The sequence below is a fragment of the Macaca nemestrina genome, chromosome 4 (assembly GCF_043159975.1).
Source record: "Macaca nemestrina isolate mMacNem1 chromosome 4, mMacNem.hap1, whole genome shotgun sequence".
NCBI classification, from domain to species: domain Eukaryota; kingdom Metazoa; phylum Chordata; class Mammalia; order Primates; family Cercopithecidae; genus Macaca; species Macaca nemestrina.
Genome location: NC_092128.1, coordinates 91,819,935 through 91,831,766, shown reverse-complemented (window position 1 = coordinate 91,831,766; position 11,832 = coordinate 91,819,935). Strand labels below are relative to the sequence as shown.

The window sequence follows — 11,832 nt, the reverse complement described above, 5'->3', positions numbered from 1 at the left end:
CTGACTTATATCTTGCTTCTGACGCAATTGGGTTTCAGAGACCATAAGTTATACCCTTTTCTAATCTCCAAAACATAGAACAAAAAAGAGGCTTTGTCAAGATTGTGGTGTTTAATTTTTTTTATCTTGATAAATTTTTTTAAAGAAACCAGTTGGTCCATTGTTATGAAAAACAAACCATACAAATATAGAAGTCAAATAGAGGAGTAATAGTAATAGTCCCGAGAAGGTCAAAGTGAACTGTTTTTCACAATGCTAGTAATTGACTGAGGATACTTGGCCAGTTATTTAACCCATCAAGCAGGTGTTGGCAAAGTTTACATGTTATTTGTCCTTGTTGGGGACACCGTGAAGTGAAAATGATTTTGCTTGTGTTACCACTTTTCTTGATAATACCAATTTCCAGCAGAGTCTCCAAAGGAGAGTCATTCAGTTGGAGGGAAATGAGAAAAACTCAGTGAGCTAATCCATGTGGGTTAGTATGAATGGAAACTGCAAACATTGAGAATTCCAGAGCTGACAATGGAGGGGAAAAATAAAATCACCAAGTAAGGAGGAGCCACTATACTCTGAGTTCCTGAAACTCAAAGATTCTCCATTCCCTTGGGAAATTTCTTTAATGATTATTGCCTCCAGCAACAGAATGGCCTCAGGAAAATAGCTCTGCCTTTAAAGCCTCAACTCAAGCATAGATAAGCCACTCTCCCCTCAATTAATCATAACATTTTCTGGAAAGTTGAAGGATAAATCTCCATGTGGGCAGAAAACCTAATCCACACCTATGAATTCATGAATTCTTCAGAAGTTCTTCTCTTCTTAGGTGTCCATTTCTGGTCCTACCGCATGTGAAAAGGAATATACCAACTTCCTCATGCTAGCTGTCCAGAATTGCTGAGAAGTGCCCAGAGATAAAAACATCATGAAGGACAGCTGGGGTCACTCCTCCTGGCATGTGGGGAGGTTGGCTCCTCACCTCTGGAATAAGAATTAACTTTAAGATGATGCATCAGGATGACCATCTCAACTCATAGTCTTACAAGGGAGAAGGGGCTGGACTTGTCCTCATTCTTCCCACATAGAGTTCTTCATATTCATCTTCAAACTTTAGGATATCTTTTCCCTAACAAAGTAGACTACAAAGTTTGGATTAGAAGGAGACAAGAATGTGATCTTCCTAAAAGGAAGTCCTAGCCTCTGTACCCTCTTGTTTGAGTAAGTTATAATAGGAGTGAAAAAGGAAGAAAATTCATCCTAAAAGAAAAATTTCAAAAATAGAGGTATGTATACACTTGTTCACATATATCTAATTAGTATCCACCTAATTTCTAGACCTAATGCACAAATATTTTCCTTATAATATATACTGATGTGCAATAAAAGTGTTATTAAGCACTGGTGCCTATGACAATACCTGGCAATGTAGTAGGCGCTCAATAGTTATTTGTTGAATAAATGAGAGTGTTGGAAACTAGTGATGCAGAATCAAAGATCATAATAATTATTACCATTTGAGGACTTAGTACATGTCATTGAGAGTTATTATCTATAATCCTCACAAGAAGAGACGCAACAAGTTTATTACTCCTATTTTTGCAAGTGGGGAAACAGGTTTATTGAGGCTAAGTAATTTGCTTAAGGTCACCCAGCTAATGAGTGGTGAAGTCAATGTTTGATATTAGCTTTCTTATTGAAAAATGTGCCCTTTTTTCCTACCCACTACACTAATGCTGTAGGGGGAGAAATAGCAACTCCAGTAAGAAAATGAAGACTCTTTCCTCCAACAAATTTCTGCTGCCCATCGATACTCACCGGGTCTACCCTCACCCTACTCCTTTCCAAGATATTGCTACTGCCAGAGTACAGAGTACATTAAGAGAGTCTCAGAGCTTATTTGCTCATAACTTTGGACAATCTCCAAGAGTCTTCTAGATTCAAAGGGTCTCACAGCTAAAAACTCTAGATGCAGAAGTATTTGGATATTGGTGTTAAAGCTGTTCAGGGCCTAGATGGAGCATGCAGGGAAGTGTTCTATTTAGGAGTACAGGTCTTAGGCTTGTAATAGTTAGTATGCTTTTGGCCTCAAGTAACGGAAAAACAATATGGAAATTTGTCTCAAAAGATAGGAAATTCAAAGGTCAAGTAGGTTCCAGACACAGTACAATCAGCTGCCCAATGATGCTATCAAGGATCTAGTACTTTTCATCTCCCCTTTTGCAGTTGCCAGGCTTTGTACTAAGCTGATTTACCTTGTAGGTGAGGCAAGAGGACTCCCAGGGCTGGATGTTTCTTTGATCTCATGCAGTGAGAGAGAGAAGGAGAGTGAAAGAGAGAGAGAAAGAGAGAGAAATGGGAAAGGAACCTTGGGATATAATAGGATATAACTCATTTTCTTTAATCTAATGAGGGTAACGAGTCACATGTCTACTCCTAGCTTATTAAGGATTGCCAGGGGAAAATCATGCACTAATTTAGAGTAGATATCTGAGGAAATGGGGGAAGGGTGGTGTTGCTAGGAAGATAAGGGAGCATGGACTCTGGCTGGGCGAAATTAAGGTGCTACTGTTAGGATTGGCTCAAATGATAAAAACTAGGTAGATGCTGATGGCCCCACGGTCTGTGACCTTGAGGCTGATCATCCCAGCCCTACATGCAACTGCAATTTGGGGAAAGTGTGTAACATACATATGTACATATTTCAGCTTTTTAAAAAATGAGTCATAATATGTTTTATGCATTCAATTGATAAAACTTTGATAAATAGGATGTTATCAGAGATTTACATAGAAAAAATAGCTTTTATGCAAATAACGAACATTCAGGAACATAATGCTATTCACTTTGAATAGTTTAGGTAACTTTCATAAAATGATCTTTTTTTGGTTGCTGTTCTATGTAAATTTCTGACAACATCCCATTTAACATGACTCTACATTCTCATTAGGAGACAGCCTAATGTTACGGTTAAGAGTGTATACTTTGGGCGTAGGTGGCCTGGGCTGAATTCCCTATCCTGACACAACAGCTAAATGATCTTGGGCAAGTCACTGAACTCTCCATGACTTGGCTTTCTCATCTATATGTTAAATGGGGATGTTAAGAAGAGCAATGATAAGGTCACTCAGAGACTTAAATGAGTTAATCAATGTGAAGTGCTTAGAACAGTGACTGGCCCAGTTGTATGATAGGTAACATAAACATCCCAGTGTTTACAAAGAAGTAGTCTACCCTGAATGTATTCATGTACTGTGTTGTTCTCACATATTTCCCAGTATGACCCTGGCCTGTGAGGGCTTTTTCCATTCAGCGTTCAAGGTGGTCCTCTTCCTCTCAAGACCTAGATTTTGCTCTCTCTGTCTCCTGCTTAAATCAATGGTCCCAAATCTGCTATCATCTGACTTCATAGGTCAGCCTTTCTTATTTCATAGAAAACAAAATGGAAGATCAGAATTGCCAGCTGTCTGGTGTTTAATGGGGAATTTTCCCCCTCCCTCCCCACCATTTTTTTTATAGTTCACCTATCATACTCGTGTGCAATTGAATGCCTCTCCCATACACTATACTTGCCAACTCTATCTCCAGTAATTATTCTGTTTTAGTCCGCTGCAATGTACCTGCCAACAATCTGAAATGTGCAGGTGGTGGCTGCACACGCTGTCTGCTTTGCTCTCTCTCCATTTGCATGCATCTTGTAGTGGCAAACTAATGTGATGGCTCTGACACGGCTTACAATGAAGACAATGACAGGGGCCAGGGCTGCACAAGTGCCTCCTCTATTTACCATCAAGATGATGATTTTTTTTTTTTTTTTTTTTTTGCATTCTCTTTTTCTTCTTTTCCTCTGGAGAAGACAAGGTAAGGGCCTGCACTATGCTTTGGGCTGGTATAAAACACCTGTAAAATATATGAAGATAAACCACCCTCAGTGCCTCAAGAGGAATACATCTCCTTGTCTTTCCTTCCTTCTTCCTCATCCACCTCTCATCAACCCTGAGCAATTAAATGTATCACAATTTGTTGGTGAGTTCCTTTTGACTCAGGAGAGTACATATTTTCTCTTGACTTTTGTCAACAAAGACATTAAAAAATGTATTCTATATTCCTTTAGGGACTGTGACAGATAACAACTAAAAACGATGGTTTTTGCTCTAACATGCCATTGTTGCCTATCAATTCCTTTCTCTTTATTTTCTCCAAAACAACAAAAAAAAACCCTTTGGGGCTGGAATTTTCTAAGATTGGACTGAACTTAACCATTATCTAAAAAAAAAATCATTATCTCAAAATTTGTGAGCTACATTCTTTCAATTATTTTTGAATTATGGAAAAAATAGTTTTTCCACTCTGACAATGGACTCCAGACATTTGCTGGAATGACTTGAAAATAACGATCAGTTTCAATCTGACTAGACTGGTCTTTCATGAAGAGTGAAAGGGAATCCAAATTTGAAGTAGTGTGTTTGGAGCCCTTAACATTGTGAATTTCTGAAATTACAAGCCTGAGTGTGCAATTATTACATTTTTGTCTCAATCTTTTTTAAAGTGCTTCTGTTAAAACTCTCATTTTGAAGCAGCCCCGATAAAGTATTAGTGACAAAAAGGCAAAAAGCCTCAGATGTTTTCAGAATTTGCTGAGTAAAAGTGTAGATCAAAAGCCTCTTAAAGCCTCTGTCCATTTTCAGAGCTGTGTCCTTGACCACAATTCTCTTCTCTTACACCCACTCTTCTCTCCTTTTTCTCCAGGCTTTCCCATGTTCCCTTCAAAATGCTAGCCTCCTTGGCGATTTTTTTCCTACCATTATTATTTTTTCAAGGGCATAAAACAGAGGCATATGGGCAGTACTGGTCTATCTTGGGAGACTAAAACCCTGTGTCCACTTTTTTTTTTCTCCCAGGTGCTCCCTCTGAGATCAACTTAATAACCTATTAGATATCTCAGCACTGAAGAGGTCACATAGCTTCTAACGTTAACAAAATTCTATAAGGGTTGATTATTTTAGGTGCCTTGTGTGCAATAATCAAAGAATATACAGTTAGGAAAGAAATTTGGAGTTCATACTACCTTGGGCTTTGGCAATCACGGGCTGAGTTAAAAACACCCACACTCAGGAGAAGCTTACTTGTAAGGAGGAGGCTCATAAACATATCATTGTAACCCACATGGTAAATGCAAAGAAAGAAATGCATGCTGGATGCACAGAGAACGCCAGAAGGGTCTTTGAACCTTTAGAGGGTGGGGCCTATGGAAGGTGAAAGAGCTGCTTTATTGAGGGCTATATGACCACTGAGGATACCCAGCATCTGATGGCAGAAGCACAGCTGGAATCCAGGCCTTCAACCCTCTTTTCTGAGTACCTGGCACTTCTCTACTCTTTCTTCGACGTCAGGTACATAAATCAATAGCATGATTTTTTCCCCATTTTTTTCCTTTGCTTTTGGACATGTTTCCCCTTTGACCACCACTTAAAAACTTGGGAATCAAACTCCAAATCCATCCTAGCCCAAACTCGACAGGCACAGTGCATGCCCAATAACTAAAAGCTAAATACTACATTTCCCAGGGTGGCACGCACTGGGTTATGCTCCCTATTCTGATTTGGAGATGATTGTTTCTAACTGCAGTAATTCCAAAAGAAAGAAAATAAGAATACAGTTCTCTATCTCATCTTTTGTTTCTAAATGTCATAATAAATATATGCCTGAAATTATTTTTATTTTGTTGATTGATTTATTTGTATCCAGATTCAATCCTAAAAGACTCTGAGGTGAGATATAGAAATCCACACAATGCAGTAAGATTAAATTGATAATGCAATCATAACAAAGAGAAAAACAGGGGATAATAAGATCCAAGGGTACGCATTTAAAAGATAGATGCACTGAAAATATGTTGTAACTACAACAGCCAAGGCAAAGAAAAAGGAGGTTAAGATGGAAGCCTGTCTTTTTCAAGCATAGTTCTGCAGGTTCAATCAGAGTAGCAATCCTGCCTTAGAGGTCGGCAGCTGTGACCTCGCCTGTTTCAGCCCCAGAATGCCCATTTACCACAGTTTCTTAAATGGCAGGTTGATTCCCATGCACTCGTTGTTTTTCCTTGCTTTCAATGAAAAAAAACAACAACAACAACAAAAAACGTTTTTCCATACTGAAATTTGCAGTCTTTTTTTAATCATAAAAACTACTGTTTTTTTAAAGCAATAAAAAACAATATTTTAAAAATATACTTATCACATATAAATTAGAATGCTCATACTGAATACACATTTACAGTATCCTACAGATATGGTGGATGTGATCCTTATAGTATTAGTACCATTGCTTTAATAATTACACAATTATGAAATAAAGATTTTGCTGTTAATCATTTGCTTATTTAGCTGGTTTGCTAGTTGGTGGCAGCAGAGGCATGAAATGTGCAGTGTCACTTACAAAACATTGGCTGTAACTAAAATTCAAACACCGGAGCATCTGACTTCCAATTCTTATTACAAAAATGATCTGAACTCCTATTCATTTATTCAGTAACTTCCATGAGGTCCCAACCACATGCTGGGCACTGTGCTAAGTGCTAGTAATGCAGAGAGGAAAAAGGCATTGTTTTTTACCTTGATAGGTGGTGGAGACCTGTGTTCGAATTTGTGCATCAGGATACTCTCACAAAAAGGATTAAAGAGAGCAGGGCTGAGTGAGAGTATTGCAATAATCCAGGAAAAAGATGAGGAAATGTGGTGGCAGTTGAGACAGAGGGGCAAGAATCTATGAAAATGATGTAGCCAGGAGATGAAATCCATAGGATTTAATAATCGAATGGGATGATGGGCTAAGTGATGAAGAAGAAGCAGTCTAGGGTAATTCCCAGGTTTCTATACCTAATGGCTAAATGAATGATCATGCCATTTTGCTGACTTAAGGAATAGGAAATAATTTTTTAATTAAAAAAGTAATTTTCCATCTGCACATTGAAATTTAAGAATTGTTAGAAGCCAGTAGAACTTCCAGTGGACCTTCTAGTGGGCTGTTGTACACAAACATTGGAGCAAGAAATAAACATTTGAGGATCACTGAGGGAAGAAGACATGTGAATGGATTGCTTGACCAGGATGTGTGTCTGATGGATTAGCTCCTATGACAGCACAATTAAGGGATAAGGTGAGAAAACAACGAGTAGAAGTTGTTGGAGTGGTAGGAAGAGATCCAAGGAAGAGCAGCTTTGCGGAAACAGAGAATGACGAACAGTGTCAATTGTTATTGAGATGACAAACTATGGACTAAAACTGCATTGGAACCAGTGATTGGGAGGCCATTGGTGTCTTTAACAAGGGCAATTATAGTGGAATCATAGATACCAAACAAATATCTCTAAGAAGACAAGATGAGATGAAACAGAATCCAGGTTACAAATAATATCAGCATTGCTTTATTGTTCAAGCTCCCAAATATGATGCCCTCTCTACTTATTTGCTCACCCAGATATGTTCTGCCCCTCCAACCCTTCCTCTGCTAATCCAGGAAATCAACTCCTAGATAATTTATCTCCTTAATATTTTTTGTATGTGTCACCTTCTCTCTCTCTCTCTCTCTCTCTCTCTTTCTCTCTGTCTCTCTTTCTCTCTCTGTCTCTCTCTCTCTCCACAGCCACTGTCTCAGCACAGACCCTGATCCTTTTACCCCAGGTTACTAAAAAAACCAATTTTTAATTTTTTTTCCAAAATGAAAATAGCCTTATTGTTTAGTCTGATTGTAAAAGTATCACATGCTCATTCTTTAAAAAATAGTCAACAAAACAAAATAGAAAAAGTAGAAATCACCCATTACCCCAACAGTTGGAAATAAGTATGATATGGTCTGGCTCTGTGTTCTTACCCAAATCTCATCTTGAATTGTAATCCCATGTGTTGGGGGAGGGACCTCGTGGGAGGTGTTTGGATAATGGGGGCGGTCCCCCATGCTGTTCTCATGATAGTGGGTGAGTCCTCATGAGATCCGATAGTTTTATAAGAGGCTCTTCCCTGTTTGCTCTTCACTTCTCTCTTCTGCTGTCTTGTGAAGAAAGATGTGTTTGCTTTCCCTTCCACCATGATGGTAAGTTTCCTGAGGCCTCCCCAGCAATGTGGAACTGTGAATCAATTAAACCTTTTTCATTATAAATTACCCAGTCTTGGGCAGTTCTTCATAGCAGTGTGAGAATGGACTAATGCAAAGCACTTTTAACACTTTAGTGCATATCAAGCCAAACTACAAAAGTGCTATCTTGTAATTTCCACTATTCACTTAACATACTGTTAATGTCTTTTCGTGTTGTGAAATGATCAATCAATACAGTCATTTCATGAATCACTATAGGGTAGTGGTTAAGAGCATGAAGTCTGGAACCAGACAGCATGGGTCTGAATCCAGCTCTGCTATTTACCACCACTGTGACTTTACACAGGTTACGTAAACTATATCTCCCGCAGCTCTTTAGTTGTAAATTGGAAAGACCAATAACACCAACTATTATAATAAGAACTAATTTAGTTTCTATATGAAAAGTACTTAGAATAGCACCCTACATTTAGAAATACTACATAACTATTAGTTATAAAATATATAGTATTCCATGGCACATGATGTGTACCTTGGGTTTATTTCAACACTCTTGTTGTTATATAAAATATAACAGGTCTTGATCTCCATTCTTATCTCTATCTAATCTATTTTTACAACTATTACCTAGAAGTTAGGTGTTCCTGTAACAAAATTCGGAAATATAGACCATTGGTTTTAGAACTGGATGGCAGGCAGAACCTGGAGGGAATTGAGGAAGCTGTTACTAAAAGCTGTAGCAGAAAACGCAAGAAAACCATTAGTGAAGGCTGGAAAGACAGTGAGGAAAATAGTGTTAGAGGCTGAATTTCTGTTACTCATTGGTGGAAGGTTTGGCTACCCTGTCACCTGTGGTCACATGAAAAATAGAAAGAATGCCTAATGCCTAATGTGTTTATGCACCTGGTTGGGGAGATTTCCAAGCAAGATACAGAAAGTTCCAACTGGCTTCTTTTCACCCCCTATAATAAAACATGAGAAGATAAAAATGAACTATTAAAGGAACTAGCAGAAGTTACAGGAAATGTAGTAAGAACAAGATAGTTTCTTGAGGCAGCAAAAGATTCTCAAAGTAAGAAATGGCCTTAAGGCAAGGATTGAATCTAGAGCAGTAAAATGTTGATTCAGGGTAAAGTTGAAGTCAAGCATGAGATTATGAAACTTTGTTAAGACCTTAGAAAGATAAGATTTCTAGACACTTTTCTCTAGACAAAAGGCCTTCTAAAGATCTTAAGGATGTGCCTTTAAGCCTTTTTTGATTAAACAGGCTTCTAAAAATTTTAAAGCAGTGGTCCCCAACCTTTTTGGCACCAGACAGGTTTCATGGAAGACAATTTTTCCATGGATGGGGGACACCAGAGGGAGATGGTTTTGGGATAAGAGGATGAAACTGCTCCACCTCAGATTACCAGGCATTAGTTAGATTCTCATAGGAATGTGCAATCTAGATCCCTCACATGTGCAGTTCACAATTGGGTTGGCACTCCTATCAGAATCTAATGCTGCTGCAGATCTGACAGGAGGCGGAGCTCAGGCGGTAATGCTCGCTTGTCTGCTCACCACCTGCTGTGTGGTCGGGTTCCTAATAGACCATGGACTGGTACTGGTCCATGGCCCAGGGGTTGGGGACCCCTGTCTGAGAGCCATTGTCTCACAGCAGCCTCTCAGGAAGCCCTAGATAGAGAAGGACTTACTCTGAAGGGCTTTGTGGAATGGAATATAATTTGATGTGCAAGTATCCCATAAAGTTGTTAAAGGCATTATGTCAGCTTGGACTGACATGTTCAAAATGAAGAGTATACTTGCTACTAGAGCCCTGAGCCATCATGTAAGAAATCTGTACACCCTGCTGGTGAGGCCACATGGGCAGTTCCTGAAACTGTGCAGAGAGATACAGTGGCCCAGCTGAATGCCGCCTTCCAGCCAAGACACCAAACTGGTGACGGAAGCCTTTCTGGGCCATCCAGACAGACTAGTTACCAAGTCAGTATCATCAAGTGACCCCAGTTGTTGCCACATGAGGCAGTAGAATCTCCCAACTGAACCTTGCTCTAATTCCTGACTTACAGATTTTAAGGTTAATAAAATGAATAGTAATTTTAAACTATACTAACTGATTTCTCATGTTGCCATAGATAATTGGCAAAAAATGTAGTCACTGCAAGACTGGTCTAAACAACAACATACAACAACAACAATAACAGTAACAGCAATCATGTTTCTCTATGTTTGTAATCTTTCATTTCTTTATTTTCTGGTAAATAGAGTTCAACTCCTGAGTATGACAGTGAACCCAGGAAGAATCTCGACTTTGTCCACATTTTGTTATTTTTATCTTTCAAATTAACCTACACTTTAAATCAAATACCTTGTATATTTTTCGCTGACTGGTTTTTCCAAATGTTTCACAATATTCCATGCTCTGGACAGTTATAAAAAGATCTTAATAAATGCAAACCTAATCTTGCCAATCCCATCCTTAAAGCCCCTTAGTGGTTGTCCTTGGGATGAAGTTTACATTTTGAGCTGTTTATTCCTAGAGCCTTTTCTTTGCCATTCTCCCATGATGCTGTAGTTTCAAAACTCCTAATAAGCTGTGCTAACTCTCACTTCTGGACTCTGGAACAGGCTATTCCCTTTGTGTAGAATATTTTGTTTCCTAGTTCTTTTGGTTAACTCTTTTTCATCATTTAAATCTTAGTATAATCTTCACCATCTAAAGGAGGCTTTTGCTGAGTTTCTGCTTGATGCTCCTATAGCTTGTGTTTGCAGAAACTTAGTACTTGTCACCCACATTTGGACTAAATCTTACTCTGATTAGTACACATGGTTTTGGATAAACGAATTCTCTCTTCCACAGGAGGCCTGCCTGCCTGCCTCTGCTTGTGCTGCCACCATGTCTCTAGTGATCCCTGAAAAGTTCCAGCATATTTTGTGAGTACCTGAAACCAACATCAATGGGCAGTGGAAAATAACCTTTGCCATCACTGCCATTAAGGATGTGGGTAGAAGATACGCTCATGTAGTGTTGAGGAAGCAGACACTGACCTCACTAAGAGGGCAGGAGAACTCACTGAGGATAAGGTGGAACGTGTGATCACCATTATGCAGAACCCATGCCAGTTCAAGATCCCAGACTGGTCTTTACACAGACAGAAAGATGTAAAGGATGGAAAACATAGCCAGGTCCTAGCCAATGGTCTGGACAACAAGCTCCATGAAGACCTGGAGCGACTGAAGAAGAAGATTCGGGTTCATAGAGGGCTGCGCCACTTCTGGGGCCTTTGCGTCCGAGACCAGCACGCCAAGACCACTGGCTGCCGTGGCCGCACCGTGGGTGTGTCTAAGAAGAAATAAGCCTGTAAGCTTTGTCTGTTAATAAATAGCTTGTATGCCTTTAAAAAAACCCTCATTCTAATGAACTCACATTTTTACACAGCTAAAAATTTGATTAATAAGATTATTTTTGGCATTTAATACACTTTTTGTCACCAAAAAGAAAAGTAAAGAGGAAAAAAATAAACAGCCCACACGTTGCTGAAACAGTGGCTCAGAGACACCATTATATTATTACTGATGTCCTTATGAAATTTCATGGAAATGGCCGGGCGCGGTGGCTCAAGCCTGTAATCCCAGCACTTTGGGAGGCCGAGGCGGGCGGATCACGAGGTCAGGAGATCGAGACCATCCTGGCTAACACGGTGAAACCCCGTCTCTACTAAAAAAATACAAAAAAAACTAGCTGGGCGA

At 39.2% G+C, this 11,832-nt stretch overlaps 1 pseudogene; it reads left to right on the top strand.

Annotated features, from left to right (window-relative positions):
- Nucleotides 1-10,978: 10,978 nt before the first annotated feature.
- Nucleotides 10,979-11,439, top strand: LOC105475668 (small ribosomal subunit protein uS13-like; annotated as a pseudogene).
- The last annotated feature ends 393 nt before the right edge of the window (nucleotides 11,440-11,832 follow it).